This window comes from Ursus americanus, chromosome 1 (assembly GCF_024610735.1).
Source record: "Ursus americanus isolate L20-20 chromosome 1, mUrsAme1.1.p, whole genome shotgun sequence".
NCBI lineage: Eukaryota > Metazoa > Chordata > Mammalia > Carnivora > Ursidae > Ursus > Ursus americanus.
Window position 1 is genome coordinate 45,275,319 of NC_142127.1, and position 26,909 is coordinate 45,302,227.

A 26,909-nucleotide genomic window follows, 5' to 3' on the forward strand; every position below is an offset into this window, starting at 1 on the left:
GGTCATCTTAATTGATGCACAAAAATCATTTGAAAAAATTCAATACCATATCATAAAAATACTTGACTGACTAGAAATAGGAGGAGACTACCAACATGGTAAGAGCCATATATGGAACACCCATTGCAAATATCATACTCGGTAAGGAAAGACTGAAAGCTTTTCCTCCAGGGTCAGAACAAGGCAGAAATCCACTTAAACTATTTGTATTACACGTAATATTTGAAGTTCTAGTCAGAGCAATTAGGCAAGAAAAATAAAAGGTATTGAAATTAGAAAGGAAGAAAAAAAATTTTCCTTTTCACAGATGACAAGATGTTCTATGTAGAAAACCTTAAGATTCCACCAAAAAAAAAAAAAACTCTGTTAGATCTAATAATTCAGCAAAGTAGCAGGTTATAAAATCAACACGCAAAAGTCAGTTGCATCTCTATGTACTAACAATAACGCGAAAAGGAAATTACAAACATAGTACAACTTACAATAGCATCAAAAGAATAAAATAGTAAGGAATTAACCAAATAGGTGAAAGACTTGTATACTGAAAACTACAAAACATTGCTAAATGAAATTAAGACATAAATAAAAACATACTACATGTTAATAGATTAGAAGACTTAATATTATTCAAATATCAAAACTACCCAAACTGATCTACAGATTCAATGCAATTCCTATCAAAAGTTGAACTTTTTTTTTTTTTTTTTGCAGAAATAGAGAAACCCGCCCTAAAATATATATGGAATCTCTAGAGATTCTACAACCATCTTGAAGGAAAAATAACAAACAGAAAAATGAGGGAACTCAGACTTACTGATTTCAAAACTTACTACAAAGCTACAGTAATCAAAACAGGGTGATACTGGCATAAAAACATACATGTAAACTAATGAAGATAGAGAGTTTAAAAATAAACCCTTTCATACATAGCCAAATAATTTTTGACAAGTATGTCAGGATCATTCAATGGGATAGGCCGGTCTTTTCAACAAATGGTCCTGGCAAAACTGGATACCAAAGAATGAAATTGGATTCTTAACACCATATACAAAAATTAACTTAAAATAGATCAAAGACTTAGGTGTAAGTCTTAAAATTATAAAACTCAGAAGAAAACATTAGGCAAAAATTTCATAGCATTGGATTTGGCAATGATTTCTTGGATATGACACCAAAGGCACAAGTAACAGAAAAATAGATGTTTTATTTCATGAAAATTAAAAACTACCTCAAAAGACAATATCAATAGAATAAAAGCCAACCTACAGAATGATAGAAAATATTTGCAAATCATATGTATAAGGGGTTAATACCCAAAATAGAGAACCAGATCGCAAGAACAGTAAATTAAATAGCCATATTAAAAATGGGCTAAGAACTTGAACAGCTATTTCTCGAAGGATCTAAAAATGGCCAATAAGCACATGAAAAGATGCTCAATATCAGTAATCGTTAGGAAAATGCAAATCAAGAGTATAATGAGATGCCATCTCACGTTCATTAAACTGGCTACTATCAAAAGAAAAAATAACAAGTGTTGGTGACAATGTGGAGAATTGGAACCCTTGTGCACGATTTGTGGGGATGTAAAATGATATAGTTGCTGAGGGAAACAGTATGGTGATTCCTCAAAAAGTTAAACATAGAATTGCCATATGATCCCGCAATTCCACTTCTGGTTATATAACCAAAATAATTTGTAGTAGAGTCTCAAAAAGGTATTTGTACACTTACGTTCATAGCAGCATTATTCACAGTAGCTAAAATGTAGAAGCAATCCAAGTGTCCATCTATGAGTAGATAAGTGAAATATGGCATATACATAAAATGGTATATTATTCAGCCTTAAAGAGGAAGGAGATTCTAACATATGCTAAAGCATGTAAGGACTTTATACTAAACGAAATAAGCCAGTTACAAAAAGACAAATACTGTGTGATTCTATGCATTTGAGGTATTTTGAGTGGTCAGAACTACAGACAGTAGAATGATGATTTCCAGGGGCTGGGGCAAGAAGAGCATGGGAGTTATAATTTAATGGGTATAGAATTTGTTTCACAGGATGAAAAAGTTGCGAAGATGGATAGTGGTGATAGCTGTACAACCTATATATTAAATATTAGTTAACTGTACGCTTAAAATGGTTACAGTATTAATTTTATCTTAGAGTATTTTACCACAATAAAAAATTAGAAAAATACAAATAAGTTAGTCTTTGAATTAGTGGTTAGTAACCAACTTTTTTCACTTAAACTCAATAAATCATTGCATTATCATTTTTATGTAAACAATGCTTTTCCTACTCACTGTAAGACACAACTGGCAAAAGCATGAAAATGATTCAGAAATGAATGAAAGAAAAAAACAAATTGAAAATTATATAAGGATATATAAACATTGCAAAAGAGATGCTATTTGGAAATGTTCTATCAAAATAACTACTTTGTGAAACCTAAATGGCTAGAAATCTTATTTCTGGAGAAAAAAATTGTTCAATTTGATTTTGGTTTAAGTTTTACCCTTTAGCCCTTAACAAGGAAATAATTCTAAAAGGTGTACTTAAGAGCAGGCAAAAATGACGAATTTTAGCTTCCAAATTTACTTAAGACAAGCTCATCGGCTAAAAGAAAACTTTTCTCTACCTAAGAACTAAAAAAAAGTTCATAGATTTTTATAGATTGGGAAACTCATTCTTAACCAATTCTGATAAAAATGTTATTTTGATCCAAAACTCCCTACTTCCCCATGCCAATAAAAATGGGTAAAAAGGAACTTAAAGGCTTATAAAATACCTCATTGTTAGTACTTGCCATTACTTTGCATGATTCACAAATCGATTTTCTGGCTTTATATCTGTGAGAGACAGTGGGCCTTTTTAACACCTAATTTTTCATAAGCTGATGAGTACAGGGATGATGAATGAGTGTTCATCCCACAGTCTCCTCCAAGTGGATTCTTTAAGAAGAAGGTTGTTGTTTTAAAGTTATCTTTATTTTAATTTTATTTTTCATTGCTTTGCAGAGCTTTCTGGAAATTACATTATTTCCTTATCAGTTATTAAGCCCTGCAGATTACTTTTGTTCCTTTCAAGTATAGAGGTTATTCTTAGTACATGGAGTTGAAGAATGAGACATATGGCTACCTTGTGCTAGCCCACATCTGATGATAAGACCGGCCGGTAGTATTAACTTCTGGTTGTGGCTACAAATTATTGATTAGGAAAGAGGTTCTAAATATGTATGAGAAGAGGCAGAAATGATATCCTCAAAAGAAGGCCAGTATAGAGAAGACAAAAAGTAGTGCTTCCTTCTCTCCGTCCTCGGGGGGGGGGGGGGGGCAGCGTCATGCAGGCACTTATGTTGGCTACAAAAGGCCAGTTTTCAGAGGGTTACAATGCAACCATGTGTGTCTTTAGTGTTTTTCTTGTCTGCAGCTTCTTCCATTTTTTGAAGGTGATTCCATCTGACACTCTCAGATATCCATAGCTCATAAATTCTCTCTGTTCTCCCTACTGGTATCTACTCTCAGGAAACATAGGTTCACTGCTGCTTTGCTTAGAGGTACTTCTCTTTTGACAGGAGCTGAATGCAGTATAGGAATATATAGGGGTAGGTTGACTGCATTCGTGTTTTTTTACAAATACTGACACAGGACATACGTAAGGATACAGGACATGTGAAAAGTGAATAACGATAGAAAACTCTCCCTTATCTGTCTGTCCATCCATTCATCCATCATCCGTTCATTCAATTTAACTATTCTATCTTATCCTCTCTCCCTCTTCTTTTCCACCCTCCCCTTTCTTTCTGTATATATATTCATCTATTCATTTGTATAAGGTATAACTTACATACAGTAAAATTAATTTTTTAGGATAAAATTCTGAGTTTTGACTGTTATGTAACTACCACCACAATCAAGATAGAAAATAATCTTGTCACAAAATATTTCTCTTCTACTGTGTTCCACTTAATCACTGCCCCTAACCCTAGACACTGACAACCACTGATATGTTTCTCTTCCCTTAACTTTGTGTTTTCCAGAATGCCATGTAAGTGAAAACATCTAGCCTTTGGGATCTTTTTTTTTTTTTAAGATTTTGTTTATTTATTTGACAGAGAGAGAGACAGCGAGAGAGGGAACACAAGCAGGGGGAGTGGGAGAGGGAGAAGCAGGCTTCCTGCTGAGTGGGGAGCCCAATGTGGGGCTCGATCCCAGAACCCTGGGATCATGACCTGAGCCAAAGGCAAACGCTTAACTACTGAGCCACCCAGGTACCCCAGTCTTTGGGTCTTACTGTTTTTACTATCATAGTGTGTTTCAGGTTCATCCATTTTGAGATGGGTATTAGTAGTTTCTTTTTATCACTGAATAATATGTTGATGTACTAATGTTTTATATCTGTTAATTTATTGAAGGATATTTGGGCTCTTCCTTGTTTCTGGTGATCATACAGGAGCAAAGTCACTATAGACATTCACAAACAAGTTTTTGTATTAAGGTAAACTTCCATGTTTCTTGGGTAAATACTTAGGAATGGGATTCTTCCTCACTTTAATAAATTAATGCTGTGGTGTTAATTATTCTCTTTTGTGAATGTATCTCAAGTGTGTTGAGGCAAAAACCTCATTAGATCTGAATGTATTGATAAAATTGAGGTTCTGGACTTACAAAGATCAAATCCTGGGATAAAATCTACTTGGTTAAGGGATATTGTCCTTTTATATATGATATTTTAATCTATTTGTTAGTACATTTTTCAGAACAGCTTTGAGATATAATTCACATACCATAAAATTTACTTTTTTAAAGTGCACGATTCGGTGGACCATTTTGTGTATTCACAAATTCTGCATCATTGCAACTATCTAATTTTAGAACATTTTCATCACCTTAAAAGAAACCACACACTCACCACCTGCCTGTTCTTAGGCCAGACACTTCGCATTTCCCTCTCCTCCAGTGCCAGAAAACCATTAATCCACTTTGTATCTCTAAGGATTCACCTATTCTGGACATTCCATGTGAATAGATTCATACAACTGTAGTGTTCTGTGACTGGTCCTCACACTTAACATGTTTTCAAGGTTCATACTCCTTATAGTATATAATACTTCATTCCTTTTTATTACAAAATAATGTGGATGTTATATTTTATCTGTGTATCAGTTGAACATTTGTTTTTCCCCCCTCACTTGAGCATTATGAATAATGCTATTATGAACATTCATGTATAAGTTTTTGTGCAGACATATGCTTTAGTTTCCTTTGGGTATATCCTAGGAGTGTAATTGCTGGATCATATGGTAACATTAACATTTTGAGAAAGTACTAAAATGTTTTCCAAAATGGCTGTACTATTTCACATTTCCACTGGCAAAGAGGATTCCAATTTCTCTACTTTCACTGACATTTGTTACTGTCATTTTTATTTTAGACAGGCTAGTAGGTGTGAGTGGTATGTGATTGTGGTTTTGATTTGCATTTCCTTTAGAACTAATGATTTTGAGCATCTTTTTATGTAGTTACTAACTACTTGTTTGTCTGCTTTGGAGAAATATCTATTCAAGTCCTTTGCTCCCATTTTAAATTGCGTTGTCTTTTTATTGTAGAGTTGTAAAATTTCATTATACATTCAGAATACGAGTCCTCATCAGTATATGATTGGAAAATATTTTCTACCATTTTTTTTCCTGTTTCATTTATTTTTACTCTAAACTTTTTAATTTTCCCTTATGCTTGCTTTGGGTTTAGTCTGCTCTCCCTTTTCTAGTTTCTTAACATGGAAGCTTAGGTAATTGATTTAATTCTTTTCTAATATAGGCATTTACAGCTATAAATTTTACTCTAAGCCTTGACTTAGCTGTCTACCGTATGTTTTAGTATGCTGTGTTTTGTTTTCACTCCTCACAAAGCATTTTCTAATTTACCTTCCTTGTGTAATCTTTAATCCATATGTCATTTACAGATGTTTGAATTTTTTCATTTATGGATCTCCCAACTCTTTCTGTATTTTATTTCTAATTTAATTTCATGGTGGTTGAACAAAATAATTCATGTAATTTAAATCATTCTAAGTTTATTGAGTTGTCTTTTATGGCCTAACAGATGGTTTATCCTGGGAGATATTTTGTATGGACATGGGAAGAATGTGTATTCTGTTGTTGATTGGAATGCTACATATATGTTTGGACTAGTTAGTTTATAGTGCTATTCAACTCTTCAGTGTCCTTGCTGATCTTTTTTATTCTGTCTACAAGTAGGCTATTGACATCTTCAACTGTTAAATTTAGCTATCTATTTTCTCTTTAATTTTGCTAGCTTTTGCTTCATGTTCTTTGCTGTTGTTAGGTGTATGCTTGTTTATAATTATTATATCTTCCTGGTGGATTGATCCTATTTTAATTATAAAATGTTTTTCTTTGCCCTTAATTTTTGTCTTAAAATCCATTTTGCCTGATATTAGAATAACCACTATTTCTTTATTGTTTGCATCATATATCTATATCCATGCTTTTATTTAAACCTTTTTTTCTTTGCATGTGAAGTTTGCCTATTAAATGCAACATAGATTTAGGTCATGTTTTTATCCATTCTGCCAATCTATGTTTTTGATTGGAGACTTTAAAAAATCTATTTATTAAAAATAAAACTTTATATTTAAAATCTGTAAAATCTGTTCAGATCTATCAGAAGGTGAAAATGAATAATACAGTTCTGAGTGTTGAGGATGTGGAGCAACTGGAACTCTTTACATTGCTGGTGGGAATATAAATGCTAAATAGTTTGGATGATTTTGATACTGTAGTTCCTTAAATAAAGCATGTACATACTGTAGTATTGAGCTGTCCCGCTCTTGGGTATCTAGAGAATTGAAATTGTATGTTCACAAAAAACTTGTACACAAGTGTTGTTAGTACTGTTCATAATTGCCAAGAACTGTTAACAACCCAAATGTCATATAATTAATAAATGGATAAAGAAACTACAATACATCTATGGATGTACATCAAATGGAATACTCTGCCAGCAATACGAAACAAATTATCGATAAATGCAACAACTTAGATCTCAAACATTGTATTGAGTGAAAGGTTACATATTGCATGATTCTAGTTACAGGACATTCTTGAAAAACTATAGGGATTGAAGAACAAATCAGTAGTTGCCGGGAATAATGTGGGGAAGAGGGTGACTATAAAGGAATAGCAGAAAAGTTTTAGGATGAATACTTATTGCTATAAGCACACATGAATCTACGTATGTATTAAAACTCATTGAACTTATACACTCCCCCCCCAAAGATCTACTCTTAATGTAATTAATAATGTATGTTTTATGTCTGCCAGTTTGGTCTTTGTTTTCCATGTATTTTTATCTTTTTTCCCATATTTTACCTCATTATTACTTTCTTTTGTGTTAGATCAATATTTTATAATGCACATTTAATTCCCTTGTTTCTTTAAAAAATATATTTTTTTCAGATTTCTCAGTAGTTGCTCTAGAGATTAAAATTAACATCTTAAGACAATTGAATTTTAATTATACCAACTTAATTCCTAAATTGTACAGAAATTTTGCTCTGGTGTAGCTCTGTTCTCTCTCTTTTCCTTTGGGCTATTATTGTCATACAAATTACATGTGTAAACATCTTAAGCCTTTCAATAGAGATTTAAGATTATTGCTTCGTACATTTACATTTCAAATCAGATAGAGGAAAAAATGAGTTATAAATAAAAATATATATTGTCTTTTATATTTATCTATGGAGTTATCTTTAGTTATGCTCTTTAGTCTGTATGTGGATTCTAGTTATTGTCTAGTGTCCTTTTCTTTTATATTCCCTTTATTATTTCTTGTAAGACAGTTTTGCTAGCATCAGATTTTTTTTTTTTTTTAATTTAGGAGTGTCGGATTTCTTCTGTAATTTTTTAAGTACATTACTGAATTAAAAAAAATACTGATATACTTTTAGTTCTTTCAATATGTCATCCCTCTACTCTCTGGGCCTCCATGGTTTCTGATGAGAAATTAGTTGCTAATCTTTTTGAAGATTTATTATTATTATTATTCATTAGAGAGAGAGAGAGAAAGCGAGCAAGAGCATGAGCACAAGTGCACAAGCAGGGAGAGAGGGAGAAGGAGAAGCAGACTCCCAGCTGAGCAGGGAGCCCCATGTGGGGCTCCATCCCAGGACCCTGGAGATCATGACCTGAGCCAAAGGCAGACACTTAACCAAAGGAGCCACCCAGGTGCCCTGTTAGTTATTAATCTTATTGAGAATCTCTTATATGTGATATGCTGTTTTTTCTCTTGCTACTTTTAAGATTCCCTCTTTGTTTTTATTTTTGACAGTTTGTGTGTGTCTAGATTTGGATGTGTCTTTGAGTTTATCTTGTCAAGAGGTCATTGAGCTTCTATTCACGTAGAATCAGATTTCAGAAGTTTTCAACCATTTCTTCATATCTTCTTCTACTCTTTTTCTCCTCTCCTGGGACTCTCATGAGTATTTGGTACATTTGACAATAGCTGATTGATCGATGGGCTCTGTTTATTTTTCTTGTTTTTTCTTAGTTCCCTCTGACAGAATAGTCTCAAGTTTGCTGATTCCTTTTTTGCCAGCTCAGATTTACTGTTAACTTACTGAATTTTTTTAGTCCAGTTATTCTTCTCAACTATAGAATTCCTACTTCGTTCTTTTTTTTACAATTTTTATCTCTTCGTTGATATTCACTATTTGGTGAAGCATTATTCTCAAGTTTTCTTCAATTCTTTGGATATGTTTTTCTTTAGTTTTTAGAATAGATTTATAATGTTACAAAATCTTTGTCTAATCCACGTCTGGGCTTTCTCAGTGACAACTTCTGTTGACTACTTTTTTTTCTTGTGTATGGCATATACTATCCCATTTCTTTGCATGTCTCATAAAATTTTGTTTAAAACTGGGTATGTTAAATAATATGGCAACTCTGAAAATCAGATTTCCTCTCACTTGCCTCCACCCCACCTTCTCAGGTTTTGTTATTGTTGTTATTGTTGCTTCTTTTTGTCTGTTAGGTTACTTTACTGGTTTTACTAGGCTAATTCTGTAAAAATCTGTGTGTGTGTGTATATATATATATTTTTATATCATGTTTGGCCACTGAAGTCTCTGCTCCGTTAGCTTAGTAATCAGCCAATGATTGGAAATAGCTGTCTATAAATGCTTGAGCCATCCTTTGCTAAGGGGCTCTGTATGTGTTCACACATGTCTTCAGTGCTCTTAGAATTCTTTCTTAGCTTCATGTTCTGCTTATACAAAGCCTCAAAATCAACCAGAGGTGATATTGGGTCCTTGTCAGTTCTTTTCTGAACATACTCACAGCCCTGTCCATGTGTGTGATTTTCTTAATTTTCAGGACTATGTCAGAGCTTTATAAAACTTCCTATGAACATCTTATTCTACCAGTGTATTCTTTTTTTCCCCTTCATCCCCCTTTACCTCCCCTTTCCCTCCCCTTCTCCCTTTCCCTTCCACTTCCCCTCCACTCCTCACCAGCTATTATTTACTCCAACTACTTTGCTGCTTTAGACAGCTGCATTATAAACAATTGCTACTGATTTTTTTTTCCACACATGTCCTTAGGATAGGAATTCTCCTTCTGAGCAAGCTTTTGAGGAAGTACCAATAATAACAAATCCTGTTTTTTGTTTTGTTTTTGTTTTTCTCCCCAGGATGCTACCAGATAGTGAATATTTCTTGGAATGGGACTTCTTGGATTACTCCAAACTGCCCTCTCTAGTGGCTGCTATGCTGCTGTTTTTCACAGCTTCTCTGTTGTGAGGCTGCTTATGTTTAAGTTTACTGTGATTTGAAGAGAGTGGTACAGAGATAGGGAAGTTAAAATGCCACAAAGAGTGTTCATTCTTAGATTCAGCCATTTTTTCTTGAATAAATGCTTCTGGACTGTTGCCTTAGGTTTATTTCTGGAGTGTTGATAAAGTTGATCTTAACCAATATTTCCAGTATTCTTTTTGCTTTTTATAGAAGAATGAATTTTGAGGCCTTAATCTGCCATTCTGGAAGTATATCTACCCTTGTGAATATATTTTTGAGTTTTTTTTTTCATCTATCTCCATAAGACTTTTAATTTTATTTTAGTATTTAGTGTGTGGTATTGATATTGATGTAATGCTGGCCTCATGATATCCACTGGCAAATACTCTTTTTCTGCCTTCTATCCTTTGTGTAGGATAGGTGTTTTATCTCAAAGCCTTGATAGAACTCAGCATCGAAGCCATCTGGGCCTGCAGTTTGTGGGAAGGTTTTCAATTTTAGATTCAAGTTCTTTCGTGTGTGTGTGTGTGTGTGTGTGCGCACGTGCTATTAAGATGTTCCTCTTTTTGTGTCAGTTTGTATAATTTGCACATCAAGAAATTTGTCTCCTATGTGTTAGCTGTTCCACTTTTGGCATAAAGTTTTTAATATATTTCTTACCCTTTGCTGTTTGTGGATTTTTCTATTTATGTAGCTTTTTCACGTCTTATTGTTATGCCTTTTTCTCTGATCAGTCTAGCTAGAGGCTTACCAATTTTATTAAGGTTTATAAGCCAGTCTGATTGGTTTCATTGAAATTTCTCTATCACATCTCTTTTCTAATTCCTTTGTGCTATTAGAGGTTATTTCTGGACTCTATTGTACTGATATGTCTATGCTTATGCCAGTATCACAGTAGTATAACTTTATAGTAAATTTTGAAATTGGGAAATGTGAAGTCTCCAACTCTGCTCTTCCATTTTCACAATTGCGTTGACTATTCTGGGTCACTCACATTTGCATATAAATTTTACAATCAGTTTCCATTTCTGCAAAAATACCTGCTGGGATTCAGGTAAGGATTCATAGAATCTACAGATCACTTTGGGAAGAATTGTCACCATCAAAGAGCTCATTACAGGGAGTGCAGAACTTCATTTATTTGACTTTATTTGAGCATTTTTTGTGTGAATGTACATAGAAAAGGTGACCTATAAAATCTTAGATAAAGTGCTTAAAATTCAGTGGCTTGATTTTTATCAGTTCTCTAAGAGGAGGATTGGCAGAGGTAGTTAGAGAGTAGAAAGGTTTGAATTCTGTACCTAGAGGATAGGAGTAGAAAGGGCACAGAAATACAAGTCTGAGGGCCTCAAAATACCAAATACAATACTAGGGCTGATAAGTTGTTTCTGGGGAGAAATGCAGTTTAGCATGGATAGTATGTAATTGCATAGGAAATGTGTGTAGCACAGAAATAAGCACATGAGATACATACAAGGCTTGGAGGGATTTAACTTCACTGGTTCTTACAGTTTCAGCAAGAATATCCTAAACTTTGAGGAAGGTACATAGACATATGTATACTGAGGATGAGTGTATGTCTCATGGAACTACTGTTACACTATGTCAGCTTGCTTCAGTTTTGTGGCCAAGAAGCCAGGGCTTAATGGTGGGATGTTTTTTTTTTTTTTTTTTTTTTTTTTGTGGTGAGAACATTTAAGATCTACTTTCAAGTATACAGTACACTGTTTTAAACTATAGTCACCACACAATACATTAAATCCCCAGAACTTATTTATCTTATAACTGGAATTTTGTACTCTTTGACTCTCGCAATTTCCCCCACCTTCAGTCCCTGGCAACCACCAATCTACTCTTTTTTTATGGGATTGGCTTTTTAGATGCCACATATAAATGAGATCATGTGATATGTTGTCTTTATCTGGCTTATTTCACTTAGCATAATGCCCTTGAATTTCATCCATGTTGTATTTGCAACAAATAGCAGGATTTTTTTTTCTTCATGGCGGAGTTGTGTTCTAGTTTGTGTGTGTGTGTCTGTGTGTGTGTGTGTGTGTGTGTGTGTGTGCGTGCGCATATATACACTAAAGATTTTTTCCCCATTTACTTATCAATGGAAATACAGGTTGTTTCTAGGTTTTGGCTCTTGTAAATAATGCTATAATGAACATGGGAGGGCTGTATCTCTTAGAGGTCCTGTTTTTATTTCCTTATTTATTTTTATTTCCTTCAGGTATATGCAGGAAAGTGGGATTGTTGGATTGTATGGTAGTTCTATTTTTAACTTTTTGATAAACTTCCGTATTGTTTTCCATAATGGTTGAACCAATTTACATTCCCATTAAATAGTGTATAAAGGTTCCCTTTTCTCTACATCTTTACCAACATATCTTAATCTCTTGTCCTTTGTATAATAGCCACCCTAACAGGTGTGAGATGAAATCTTGTGGTTTTGATTTGCATTTTCCTGATTAGTGATATACATATACTTGTTACCATTTGCATGGTATTTCTGGGGAAATGTCTATTTAGGTTCTTGTTCATTAAATTGGACTATTTTATTTTTGTTTTTGCTTTTGAGTTCTGTGAATTCCTTAAATATTTTGGTTATTAACTCATTATCAGATATGTGATTTACAAATATTTTCCCCCCCATTCTATAGTTGGCCTTTTCAGTTTGTTGGTTGTGGGTTTTTTTTTTTTTTTTTGGGGGGGGGAGGGTTTCCTGTGCACAGGCTTCATAGTTAATATGTAGTCTTACTAGTTGGTTTTTGCTTTTGCTGCTTATGCTTTTGGTATCCTATAAAAAAAAAAAATCCTTGCCAAGATCAATGTAAGGGAGCTTTCCTCAGTTTTCTTCTAGGAGTTTTAGAGTTTCACATTTTCTATTTAAATCTTTAGTACACTTCAAATTAATTTTTGTAGGTGGCGTAAGGTTGGGGTCCAGTTTCATTACTTTAACATGAATAGTCAGTTTCCCCAACACCATTTATTGAAGAGAATCTCTCTTCTTGTGTATTCAGTTGGCTTTCTTGTCAAATATTGGCCATATATGAGTAGATTGATTTCTGGGATCTTAATTCTGTTCAATTGGTCTGTGTGTCTGTTTTTATGCCAGTACCATACTGTTTTGATTTGTATAGCATTGAATATAGTTTGAAATCAGGAAATGTGATGTGTCTTGCTTTTGTTTTTCTCAAGATTGCTTTGACTGCTCAGGGTCTTTTGTGTTTCATACACATTTGAGTATTCTATTTCTGTGAGTAATGTCATTGGGAAAAGATTGTATTAAATCTTTAGAGGTCTTTGAGTAGCATGGGCATTTTAACAATATTAACTCTTTTGAGCCATAAACGTAGGATATCTTTCCACATATTTGTGTCATCTTCAGTTTCGTTCATCAGTGTTTTGCAGATTTCAGTATGCAAATCTTTCATTTCCTTGGTTAAATTTATTCCTAAGTATTTTATTGGTTTGAATGCTATTGTAGATGAAATTATTTTTTAAATTTCTTTTTCATATAGCTCATTGTTAGTATATAAAAGTGGATTTTTTTCTGTATTTTTTTGTATGCTCTAACTTTACCGAATTCATTAGCTCTAACAGTTTTTAGAGGTCCTTAGGATTTTCTCTATATAAGATCATGTCATATGCAGAGATAATTTTACTTCTTCCCTTCCAATTTAGATGCCCTTTACTTATTTTTCTTGCCTATTGCTCTGACTAGAACTTTTAGTACTCTGTTGAATAGAAGTGGTGAGAGCGGGCACCCTTGTTTTGTCCCTGCTCTTAGAGGAAAAGCTTTTACCCTTTCACCATTAATGTTAGCTGTGGGCTTGTCATATATGACTTTTATTAGGTTGAAGTATGTTTTTTCTATATTTTGTTGAGAGGGTTTTTTTTCATAGTACATTATTAGTATTTTTTTACTTAAATTCAATTAGCCAAGGTAAGGTACATCATTAGATTTCGATAAAATGTTTGATTCATCAATTGTTGAGAGTTTTTATCATGAAAGGATGTTGAATTTTAGCCTAATGGTTTCTACCATGTAAAATGTAAATATTCTATTGGGATCCATATAGTAATTTGAAAACAAAATCCAAGTGTTGAGTAATTTGGATTTTTAACATAAAACATTTTTATATTTTCAGATCCAAATTTAATCTATAAATTCCCTTTATGCCTTTTGTTTATCTAATTTAAATTCACTTATTAAATACCATTTTGCGAGGACTCTTAAGCCGATTTACTGTGTATTTTGATTAGAATTATTCATTAAAGCCATAAAATTCAAAGGCAGTGGATTTCATTTTAATGATCATTGTCAATATAACATTTCATAATGGAAAAAAAAATCGTCCTTGGTTTTTGAAGTAAAATTGAGTATAATTCTTCTTCTGTTGTTTTAATCATAATTTGATTGAGGCATAAATGTGATTTTAATGGAAAATAATAGTAATAAAACATCTGTATTTAATACCTTTTATGTATTATTTCATTCTCCTCTGGGTAGAACAGAAAAAGGGAAAAGATATACAGTGGCTAACTGGACATAATAAAAATTTTTTTTTTAAAAAAGGAAAAGAAATAACTTGGATTTTAAGTTCTTTATACTAACTATCTCATGGCAATAATTACTTGGAAATCAAAGGCAGATCTGAGGATTATTAGAAGAAAATGCCTATGGTTATTGACTTGTAGGAGGTAGAGTCAAACTGGGATTGATCAAGTGAAGAAACTGTTTAAAAGTAAGAGAGAGTATATCATTCCTGAGAGATACGAGAAGCAGGGAGAAACTGTTGTTCAAAGACAACTTTTAATACAGGTCGATTTTGTATTAGAAATATGCTAAACTTCTGAGTATTCTTTTTTTTTTTTTTTAAAGATTTTATTTATTTATTTGATGGATAGAGAGACAGCCTGTGAGAGAGGGAACAGAAGCAGAGGGAGTGGGAGAGGAAGAAGCAGGCTCCCAGCAGAGGAGCCTGATGCGGGGCTCGATCCCAGAATGCCGGGATCACGCCCTGAGCTGAAGGCAGATGCCCAATGACTAAGCCACCCAGGCACCCCCTGAGTATTCTTTTTTTAAAAAAGTCTATGCATTAATGGTGTGCCTGGGTGACCCAGTTGGTTAAGCGTCCGATTCTTGTTTTTGGCTCAGGTCATGATCTCGGCTCAGGTCATGATCTCAGGGTCATGGGACTGAGCCCTGTGTCAAGTTCCACACTTAGCATGGAGTCTGCTTGGAATTCTCTCTCTCCCTCTTTCCCTCCCCCCGCCCCATGCTCACTGTCCCTCCCTCGCTCTCAATAAATAAATGAATAAATCTTCAAAAATAAAAGTCTATGCAGAAACTATAAGAATTATATTTACATTATAACACTGGTGGTAACATTGAGGAATCAAGAGCAAGAGCTCAGACTTTATGATCACAGGTAGAGCAGGACTTCTGGGGCCTGTTAGTAGGTAGAGGTTCTGCAGAAATCTACTCCTCTCTGGGGTGATGCTGGTCCCAGAGAAGAAGTCACAGAGCTGGAACTTTCCTGGGCCATGTGGGACTACTATCCCTATGTGGTGAGCTTCCCTGACCCTCTCCCCATAGGAGCTCCTAGGTTCAAGTCTCAAGTTGTGGACTTTACTACATTCTAAGTTGTTTTCATATTTTCAATCATTGATACTTTCAATCTAAGATTAAACTCCCAAGGGAACTTTGTGGATGAGTAATATGCAGTATTAGGACCCAAGTGAGAGACAAAATATAGATGGGAACGATGAGCCTAATAATAAGATAGCAAGAGTCTGGGATGTGCTAAGTTAGAGTAAGTTAAAGGAACAATCAAGTGGTTGAGATAGATGACTACTTTGTATTTCTAGGAAAGGTTATTAAGAACCTGTGTTGAGCAAAGCAGTTTACTAGAAACTGAAGATAAATATAAAGTAAGAAATACATTTGACCGTGATGACAATTAATGAGAGTATTTAATACAAATGCCAATAATATATAAAACCTAGATTGAGAGGCTGAGTTTTAGAGATTTTTGACATTTCGAAATAAGCCTGGTATACTGGTAAGGCAGGAAATCTAGAGGCCTATTTACTTGGGGCCATTGACCTTCAGAAGAGAAGAAAGAGCTGTTAACGTTGGAGTTCAGATCTACCAAAGCAGGGCTGGGGTGATACAGCTTGAATGGGCTCTCTTTAGATCTCTACGGAGCAAATTCTGAAAGAACTCAGCCTGTGGAAAGCAAGAACTATGGGTAATGGTTTGTATTAAAAGCTTAGTGGACAAAGGGAAGAAGTAATTCGGAGTATAGACAAGTTTCAACCATTCATATTTGTCTTCTGGTCCAGTATCTATTGAAATTATGTCTGAATCTAGGAAGTGTTATAGTGAAGAAACAAAGTAGATTCTCTTCCAAGTTGCCTTTCTTTAGGTTGTGGCTTTCATTCTGTTACAAGAGCATCTTAACATATAAGAAGCATAAGTCATTTCATTCAATCCTTACTGTGAACTTGGGATGAAGTTATTAATAAGTATCCTTATTTTACACAGGGGAAAATGGGGGCTTTGAGAATTTTATTAATTTTTAAGATTAAAATAGAACTGGACTTGGATTTGAATCTGTATCCCATGCTGTAACATCAATTGTGCCTGCCCTCAAGAAATGGAGTAAACATGCAAATGGGAAAAGATTTTTATTGTGGAGACTTGAAATTTAAGTCTTAAAAACAATAACAACAACACATTTTCTCTGTGTTTTTTTGGTTGTGCAAGAGAGTCAAATATTTTAGGGGGAAAAAAAAGCAGTGGGTGGAAGCTGGGAAATAAGACATGGGCAGCTCTGGGGGCAAAGCGACTGGTCTCTACTCTGTAGAAAATTTGGCTTTGGGCCTCTCTTCCCAAGTGATATATGACAAAAAGCTGATTGGATGACAGGTGCAGGGAGGGTTAATCAGATTAAGGCAGCCCTCCAACAAACCCATAAACCCCTAGACTTAGAAACTCTGATGGCAGCCCTCCTAGGGAGCTTGATACTATCGCTTTACTATCTCTCAGTAAACTTTCCTTTGCTGCCCACCACTTTTCGTCTGGTCTACCTCTTCATTCTTTGAAATGGCATGACCAAGAACCACGGGCACCAAAGGAGAAGGAAATCCTTTAACAGCTATATATGTGTTTTTTGCTTGTCAGTCCTAAGCAAGGGACAGACCCAAAGGATTTAATTAAAAGCAAGAAATTCTTTGACATTTTAATCCTTTAATATCACTAAGATAGCATTAGAATTCCAAACTAAACTTAAAATCATCTATGCTTTTCATTTGAGAATTAATCTTAGAATTTTTATTTTTCTGAATCAGATCTGCTCTAACACAGTCATTAGACAATAAAAATTTTTATTGCTATATGCTGGGTCTATGGTATTGTGTGGGTAACTAGCCTCCTTCAAGTGGGCCGTGACATTAGTTTTCTTCCAAATTCTAGAAATATTCTTACTTAAAATATTATATTGTTAGGATGAGCTGCATGTAATTTGGTGTCTTTTTTACAGCTTTCGGGATGTATTTGGGGGATGTTTCTGGGCAAATTCTCTAAATCTCCTTAGAGAACACTTGTAATAATCATTTGACAAATATATTAGAGCAATTGTCATTCAAATGTTTTGCGTATTTTCTATTTTAGGATTACATTTCATTCTTTTTGTGCTTTATCACATACAATGGCATATCAAATTCAACAGATAGTATTATAACATCTTAAATGAAAATTTTAAATTTACAAAAGAAAATTTTCTAGTTTTCTTATGTATTATGTTGATGAAAGATAATGGTATAATTTTTAAAATGTAATTCTGGGTCTAATGTACACTACTATTCAAAAGAATATGGAAAAAAGGGTATGCTTATGATCTCAGACAAAGTGCTGTCGTCTCCTTTGTCTGCAGGTCTGAATTAACAATTTGACTGCCAAGAGAAATAAGGATTTTCCAGTTACTCCTTGTTCTTCTTTCCTCCTTACTCCATAGAAAACAGATTTTTACTTATTTTTAAGACCTAAGCTACTTTTATAAATAACATTATTTATGAGACTTACTGTCATTTCTAGATGTAAACTTTTTGTTTTATTTTATTTATTTATTTTTTAAAGATTTTATTTATTTGACAGAGAGAGAGACAGCCAGCGAGAGAGGGAACACAAGCAGGGGGAGTGGGAGAGGAGGAAGCAGGCTCACATCAGAGGAGCCTGATGTGGGGCTCGATCCCATAATGCCGGGATCACGCCCTGAGCCGAAGGCAGACTCTTAACCGCTGTGCCACCCAGGCGCCCCTAAACTTTTTGTTTTAGTCCTTTACATAGTAACTCTGTGAGCCTCTTTATCAGAATGACTTCTTTCTTTGATGTCTTTGAGTGGGATGATGGGAATCAACTTGTCTAATTGTACAATTTCACACCAACATAAAAATCCTTTCTTGAAGAACTAGGAAAGGTGTTTTCCACCTTAATTTTTCCAGTGCATACTTTGGTGTGTAATCATTTAAATAAACTATTTCTGGGGCAGGGCATTGGGAGTTCTGAAATTAGCATTTCCTTAGGGGATTGTCAACAGAAGTTCTGTGTAATAAAAAATTTACTCTTGTCCAAAAAAAGAAGTCTGGCCTTTGCCTTAGGCTTCTGGGAAATAATCTCTAAACCCTTGGAATGCCATGCTTGATGGGAGTGTCTTTGTTTTGGGGTCTTAGGTCACTAAATGGTCTTTCTGATGTTGTTGGCCTCCACCATAAGACTAACGGTGTGACTTGGAGCGGAGACTTTGGGTCATGGGTATCATTTGATCTCCAGGACAGTATTCTGAGATTAGCCACATGGGAGGTCAATCAATCTATGTCTACAAAATGGAACCCTGATGAGGTGAGCATCCTTGGTTGGCATTATGCTGTGTGTTTTGTCATGTACTTGTCCATGACTTCATGGGGAGAGGACAGTGGAAGCCTTGTATTTGGTACCTTTTCTGAACTCTGCCCTATATGCTTCTTTCCACTGCTGATTTTAACCTGTATCCTTTCCCTATGATACACCATAAATATGGGAATAAAAACTTTTTTAGCATAGTTCTGTGAGTCCTTCTAATGAATTGTAGAACCTAAAGGTGGGCTTGGGGACCTTCAGACTTGCAGTTGGTATAAGTAATGAGGATAGTCTTGAGTGGGAATTGCTACCACTAACCAGAAAGTTGGCTAGAACTTTTATGCCTTTATTTTCCTAAACAGAAAAAAATTCATGATTCAGCAATGGATTAAAGCCTAAAAAGTACAGTTAATTAATAAAAACTCGGGCATCTTTCTGTGTGTGTTTGGGTGTATATTTGCACATGTAGTTTTATGCTTACTCTCCGTGTGTTGACTTCAGAAACTCAAAGTAGTGTGATAAGATTACATCTGAAGTTAAAAAAACATTTAATGTGGTGACTTTTACTTTCAGGAAGAGTAGGGTACAGGATTGGGGGCTGTAATTGACTCACCCATCACTGGAAATTGCCATTCCAGAATCTAGGGCAGCCATCACCTGCTCTCACAACTGTGGAGCTGGCTAGTACTCATCCCATCTGCAGAGGAATCTGTCATTAGCCAAGGTCTGAAGGGAACCCTTCATTCAGTTGTATACAGATTCTTAAATGTTTTTCATTGCCACTGAGGTTTTATTCAACATTACAAAGAAAATACAGAGAAGATGAACATTTTTGGACTGAAAAAGACCTCAGTTTGAGTTCCAGCTTTGTTTTTAATTAGCTGTGAAAACTTAGGCAAGCTGTTTTAACCTCTTTGGGTCTTAATTTCTATTAAAAAAAAAAGTTGAACTAGATTATCTTTTAGACCCCACATGGCTTTAAAATGAGATGATGTTTAAGTAGTTTTAAAAACTTAGCTTCTAAACATAGGTCGGATTTCCAAACTTGAGAGGCCAGAGGCACAAATCCTGGAGTTCTCTCTGTGCCTGCTAAGCTAAGAATTGAAAGTAAACTGCTCTTCTCCCTCCATAAACAGGTGCAGTCTGGCATCTCTCGTACAAGTTTAAGTTTTTGCATCATGAATAAGATTAGAAAACACTTTTACCCAAATATTCTTTGCATGCCTGCTTTTCTGTCATTTAGGGAGTATATTTTTAATTAACATAATATTTTGCAGCACAGATTGTTTTAACAAATTCCATAGCCTTAATTTATAAGAACTACATTTTTAAATTATTTATGATTAAAATCTGTTACTAATTGTAGTGTTTTTATGATACTTGTACTTCATTACAGTTCTGCCTCTCCTTAGCATTTCCAAAGCATCAAGTCATTTTGTGATCTGTATCAGGCCATTAATATGTGTCATCATAGGGTGGATAGAGGTGGAGGAGATTAATTGGGGTCAAGGAAAGAGACGAGTGAAAGAAACAGGAAAAAGATACAGGAAAAAATAACTTCAACCTAAATAAGAAGTACCTTGATGGTATCATTCCATTTATATAAAACATTTGTGTGACTGTAAGTGTGCATGCACATAATTAGAAAAACATGTGTTTTTCTTTTTTTTTTTTTTTTTTGAAGATTTTATTTATTTGACAGAGAGAGATCACAAGTAGGCAGAGTGGCAGGCAGAGGGAGAGGGAGAAGCAGGGAGCCCTATGTAAAACTCGATCGCAGGACTCTGGGATCATGATCTGAACTGAAGTCAGTCACCCAAGTGACTAAGCCACCCAGGTGCTCCAGAAATACATGTTTTAAATGAATGTCTATATACTGATATATGGAAATAGCTATTTAAAATGAAACATGAAAAGACAGGTTACAGATGAAGGTATAATGTATGAGTCAATTCTGAAAACAAACACCTGTGTAGGTGTATGTATTTGGGTGTGTGTTTGGGTGAACAAGAGAAAAGTGAAAGTGCACGTGCCAGGCTGCTAAAATGAGTTCTGCAAGGCAAATAGACCTTGGTGGGTGGGTTGGGAAGAGATGATAATCTCTTGCTCTACCCAATTCTGAATTTTTTCATTTGACTTAATGTATATATTCCTTTTGTAATTTGAAAAACATCAGATTAGATGTAGAAATCTAAACTGGTGGTATTTGTTAATTTTCTCTTTAATATATAAGGGACTGTACATTGATGAATCTGCACGACTACATTTGTGTACTTAGCTAATAGTTTATAAAACATTTTTCATAGAACTTTGAAAATTTTCTTGCATTTTTATCCATGTTCAAATGCTTAATTAAATCTATTGAACTACTAAAGCTATAATTCCATTGAGTATTTCAAACTTTTTAGACAGCAGGCAGAACATACACAAACACAAACATTAATGGACTAATACTCATTGTATTCAAAATCTTTGGCAATACAAATTTAATGTTTATTTCTATGTATTTTTTAATTTGACTAAATGAAAATTGGGCATACGATCAACCACAATTTCTAGGACTTTTCTCATGAAATGCTGTTAGATGAAGTCTTTGACCATTCTCCCCTTGACAAGTAACTTGTATTTTTAATTAAAAAAATAGCTCATTTGTTGTTAATATTGAGATAATAAAGATAATTACCCTCAATTACCCTTGTATTCACATGGCAGATTAATATCTAATTTTCTAATTTCTCATTTGTATATCTACTTTTTCACTAAAATGAGGTCATAATTCACATATTTTAAACTGAATTATTCTTACTGTACATATTCAGCAGATATTCTTAATAAGACAATATAATATTTTACTATGAAGTTATAGAATAATTTAAGACAATTTACTTAGCCAATCATCAGCAGTTTGAAATGTAGGTTATATACAGTTCGTTCTGAACTTAATGGTATTGCATCAAACAATGTTGTACATAAATTTATGGGACATCCATAATTATTTCCTTGGTATAAGGACTTGTCGCATCAAGGAATATAAAATATACAATACTGCTAATTGGTATTGTAAGTAGATACATTTAAATGTAAAAACTCAAGCATTTTTGTTTTTTCAGAGGTGGGGAAGAGTTTTATACACCACTGGTGAAAGTGTAAACTGACATAGCATTTTTGAAGGATGATTTAATTACACCTACCAAGCAAGGAAAAGAACAGTCAGTTATAAGTTCTTTTTTCTGTCAGATTCACAGCTTTTTTCTTTTGGCCTAAAGGAAAAAATCAAATACATTTTTTTCCTTCTGTCCTGTTAAAATTTTTTTGAATCCTGAATCTGTTCCCAACATCAGAGCTACTCTTCACTTTGTACATTTAATGAGTAAATCTTCTTGAACAAGATATGCCAAATACAAAATAAAGTTGTGAACTGTTAAGGTATTTTTTTTTTCTTTTGACCCCTTCATCCATTTCTCCCACCCACCCCTGGCAACCATTAATCTGTTCTCTCTGTTAGCTTGTTGTTTTTTTGATTCCACTTGTAAGAGAGCATGTGGTCCTTGTCTTTCTCTGACTTATTCACTTAGCATAGCGCACTTGAGGTCCATCATGTTGTCACAAATGGCAAGATTTCATTCTTTTTTTCATATCTTTGTGTGTATATGCATATATGCCACAATTTCTTTATCCATTCATCTATTGATAAACACTTAGTTTGTCTCCATATCTTGACGATTGTAAGTAATGCTGCAGTGAACATAGAGGTGCATTTTTATTTTTTTGAGTTAGTGTTTTCATTTTCTTGGGATAAATATCCAGAAGTGGAATTTGCTGGATCATATTGGAGTTCTATTTTTAATATTTTGAGGAACCTCCAGACTATTTTCCATAGTGGCTGCACCAGTTACATTCCTATCAACAATACATAAGGGTTTCCTTTTCTCCACATCCTCCCACCGATATTGGTCATTTTTTGTCTTTTGAAAATCACCATTTTGACAGGTGTGAGGTGATATCTCATGGTGGTTTTGATTTGCATTTTCCTGATGATGAGTGATGTTGAACATCTTTTCATGTAGCTGGTGGTCATCTGTATGTCTTCTTTGGGAAGATATCTTTTTTTTTTATTTTTTTTTTTATTTTCTAAAAGATTTTTATTTATTTATTCAACAGAGATAAAGACAGCCAGTGAGACAGGGAACACAAGCAGGGGGAGTGGGAGAGGAAGAAGCAGGCTCACAGCAGAGGAGCCTGACATGGGGCTCGATCCCATAACGCCGGGATCACGCCCTGAGCCGAAGGCAGACGCTTAACCGCTGTGCCACCCAGGCGCCCCTTCTTTGGGAAGATATCTATTCACATTTTCTGCTCATTTTTTTAATCAGAATGTTTTTTCACTATGAAATTGTATGAGTTCTTCACATATTTTAGATACTGTTTTCTTACATGATTTGCAAATATTTTCTCCTATTCAGTAGATTTTTTCCTTTTGTTGATGGTTTCCTTTGCTGAGCAGATGTAATCCTAAGAAGTAATCCTACTTACTTATTTTTGGTTTTGTTACTTCTGCTTTTGGTGTCAGATTAAAAAATTATCACCAAGACCTATGTCAAGGAGATTACTGCCTGTTTTCTTTTATGAGTTCTATGTTTCCAGGTCTTAGCTGATCTTTATATGTGGTGTAAGATAGTGCTGAAGTTTCATTCTTTTGCAGGTGGCTGTCCAGTTTTCCCTACATTATTGAAGAGCTTTCCCTTTCCTCCTTTTTGTATTATTGATTCCTTTGTCATAAATTGACTATATGTGTAGGTTTATTTCTGGGCTCTCTGTTCTGTTCCATTGATCTACGTGTTTTTATGCTGATACCATACCATTTTATTTTTACTTTATTTTTTACTTTTTTTTATAAAAGATTTTATTTGTCAGAGAGAGAGAGAGCACGCTCAAGAGCGCAAGGGAGTGCCCAAGCAGGGGGAGCGGCAGAGGGAGAGGGAGAAGCGGACTCCCCACAGAGCAAGGAGCCTGATGTGGGACTCCATCCCAGGACCCTAGGAACATGACCTGAGCCTATGGCAGATGCTTAAGGAACTGAGCAACCCAGTCTTCCCGATACCATTACTGTTTTAATTACTATAGCTTTGTAGTATAGTTTGGAATCAGGGAGCCTGATGGTCTCTAGCTTTGCTCTCCTTTCTCAGGATTCCCTTGGGTATTTGGGTTCTTTTGTGGTTCCATACAAACTTTAGAATTGTTTGTTTAGTTTCTTTGAAAAATGTCATTGGAATTTTGACACGGCTTGCATTTAATTTGTGGATTGCTTTGGATAGTATGAACATTGTAACAGTATTGAATCATTCAGTCCATGAGCTTAAAATACCTTTATATTTATTTGTGTCATCTTTAATTTCATTCATTTGAGGTCTTGTAGCTTTCAATATATCGGTCTTTCATCTTCTTGGTTAAAATTATTCCTAGGTATCTTATTCTTTTTGTTGTAAATGGTATTTTTAAAATTTCTCTTTCTGATAGTTATCCGTGTATAGAAAGACAACAGATTTTTGCGTATTGATTTTTGTATTTTGGAACTTTACTGAATTCATTTATTCTAAGTTTCTTGATGGAGTCTTTTAAAATTTGCTATGTATAATATTATGTCATCTACAAAGAGTGACAGTTTTACTTCTTCCTTTGCAGTTTGGATGCCTTTTACTTCTTTTTCTATACTCAGTTTTTGTGCTTCCCTAGGGTTATGGCAGTACTTATTTTGATATTATTTTATGGCTTCAGAGCAGAAGTATTTTAATATAGTTCATGTATTCAAATAATCTTTTCAGACTAAAAAGGAAAAAAAAAACAAAACAAAACACTCTCTCCGGCCCATCTAAGTTACAATATCTAGATTATCAACAGATAGATTCTTTGAGTCCTGGTACCTGGTTGTTTCTTTGACAGTGAGTCAAATCTTTACCTCTCTTCAGATCTGACTTCACGTGTATATTGATAAGACTTCTTTATTTTTATCTGAATTATTACATATTTTAACTTACTATCTTTTCTCTAAAATGTACATTGTATGTGTATGATTTGATTGTCCAGCATTACATATCCTATAGAATTATTATTGTATAATATTGGTTCACTTTCTTAGCATCATTAAAATGCATTAATGTCATTACAAGTTGGTGATCATCCACATAATTAATGTCTTAGGTTAACTTCTCAGAATCATTTTCTTATGTCCTATCTATTTAAAACATTTGTCTAATTAATCATTTTATAATATTGACCTCTTTCCACCTAGCTATAATGAGAGACCATTGGTCGTAACCAGTTGCTAGTTTTGCAGGATGCTTTGCCTTAGACATAGTTCATTGTGTTTACTCTTACTTACTTGTACACAGAAAATGGTATACAACCTATACCTTATAAAAAGACATACACAGGCACCTGGGTGGCTCATTCAGTTATTTCTCTCTTTCTTTCTTTCTCTCAAATAAATAAATAAAATCTTTAAAAATAAAATGAAATAAAATACAAAGACATGCACTTGGGGGCACTTCGGTGCCTCATTGAGTTAAGCATCTAACTCTTGATCTCAGCTCAGGTCTCAGTCTCAGTGTTGTGAATTCAAGCCCTGAGTTGCTCTCCATGCTAGGCATGGAGGCTACTTGAAAAAGACATACTTAGTAGAAGCAAAATGCCTATGTGTATTAACATCGATGTTACTAATTGACATTATTTAGAGTGCTATTACTGACTTGTATTGGCATTGGCTATGTTTATTGAAATGACTAAAATCTAAAACCTATCCTTTAATATATATCCATGTTTTGCATAGCTAAAACCTTTTTGTAATTTATATTAGTTATTTTCTTTCAATATGAAAATAAATGAAGAGTATTTCACAAGCTCAGTTTATTTTCATTATTTATAATATTGAAGATTGTGATTGTAGTGGCTTAAATTGTTACAACCAGAACAGTGTTAGCCCCATCAAGTTGTGTGGTTTGTTTTATTTTTATTTACTGCCACCCCATAATTCCTAAAAGCATCCTTGCCTTCTGACAATAATGTTCTAGGACCAGAGTTCTTCCAAACTACAGAATCAGCTGGACTACCAGGATCTCTCACACCTTTCAGTAGAAAGAGGCCATAATTTGGAAACTCGGACTTAATCAGATTGGTGGTGGTGGGTCAAGTCCTGCTGCTGCCATTAGCCTGGTTGAAATATAAAGATACATGTGTTAACACTGAATCCAGGAAAAGGCTCACATGTATGAAAGCTTAATGGTAGAAGTGGAAATATATAATGGAGAAAGGGTGGTTATTCAGTATATGTTGCTGTGACAATTGGCTATCCACAAACTAACTAAAATCAGATCTCAATCTCAAATCATGCACAAAATAAATGCTATAAAAAGACTAAAATAGGAAAAGTAGCAATTGAAATGATTAGAGGAATATACTTTTTTAAAAAAAATTTAATACCCAGCTAAAGAGTGACACAATGTGAGCAAATTGTAAAAGATGGATTAGTATATTAAATAAGATTTGTGTGACAAGAGATGCTATCAACAAAGTGAAAAGAATTTGAAAAGACTAGATTGAGAGAGAGTATTTCAGTGCATATATCTGAGAGAGGATTAGTATCAAGAATATATACTTTTAAAAACAACTATATACCATTAAGGGGAAAAAAACAATTTGATATATAAATGGGTGAAAATGTAAACAAGCACTTCAAAAAGAAAAATCACATTGTCAATATTGACATGGAAAACTACTCAACCTTTTCAGAAATCACAGAAACACAAAACAACCAAAAACTAACACCATTCTGTTTGGCAAATCTCAAGAAGTCTGATAATTCCAAGTGTAAGCAGGGAAATGGGGAAATCAAATCTCTTGTGCAGTACTGATAGAGTACGGAGATATGAGCATGTAAGAATATAGCTTTGAAGAACAATTTTGTGTTCTGCAGTAAAGCTGAATATATAAATACCCAGCAATTCTGCTTCTCAATAAATCAAGCAGAGCAGCATTTTTTATATGTTTTCGTCATCTCTGCATAGACATATACAAGCTAATACAGAAGTTTTGTGGGGGAGGAAAAATAATTTTCCCTCTACCCTTCTAAGTTCCTGGCTGAGATATCCCTATAGAAAAAAAATTTTTTTATTATGATATGTTAGTCAC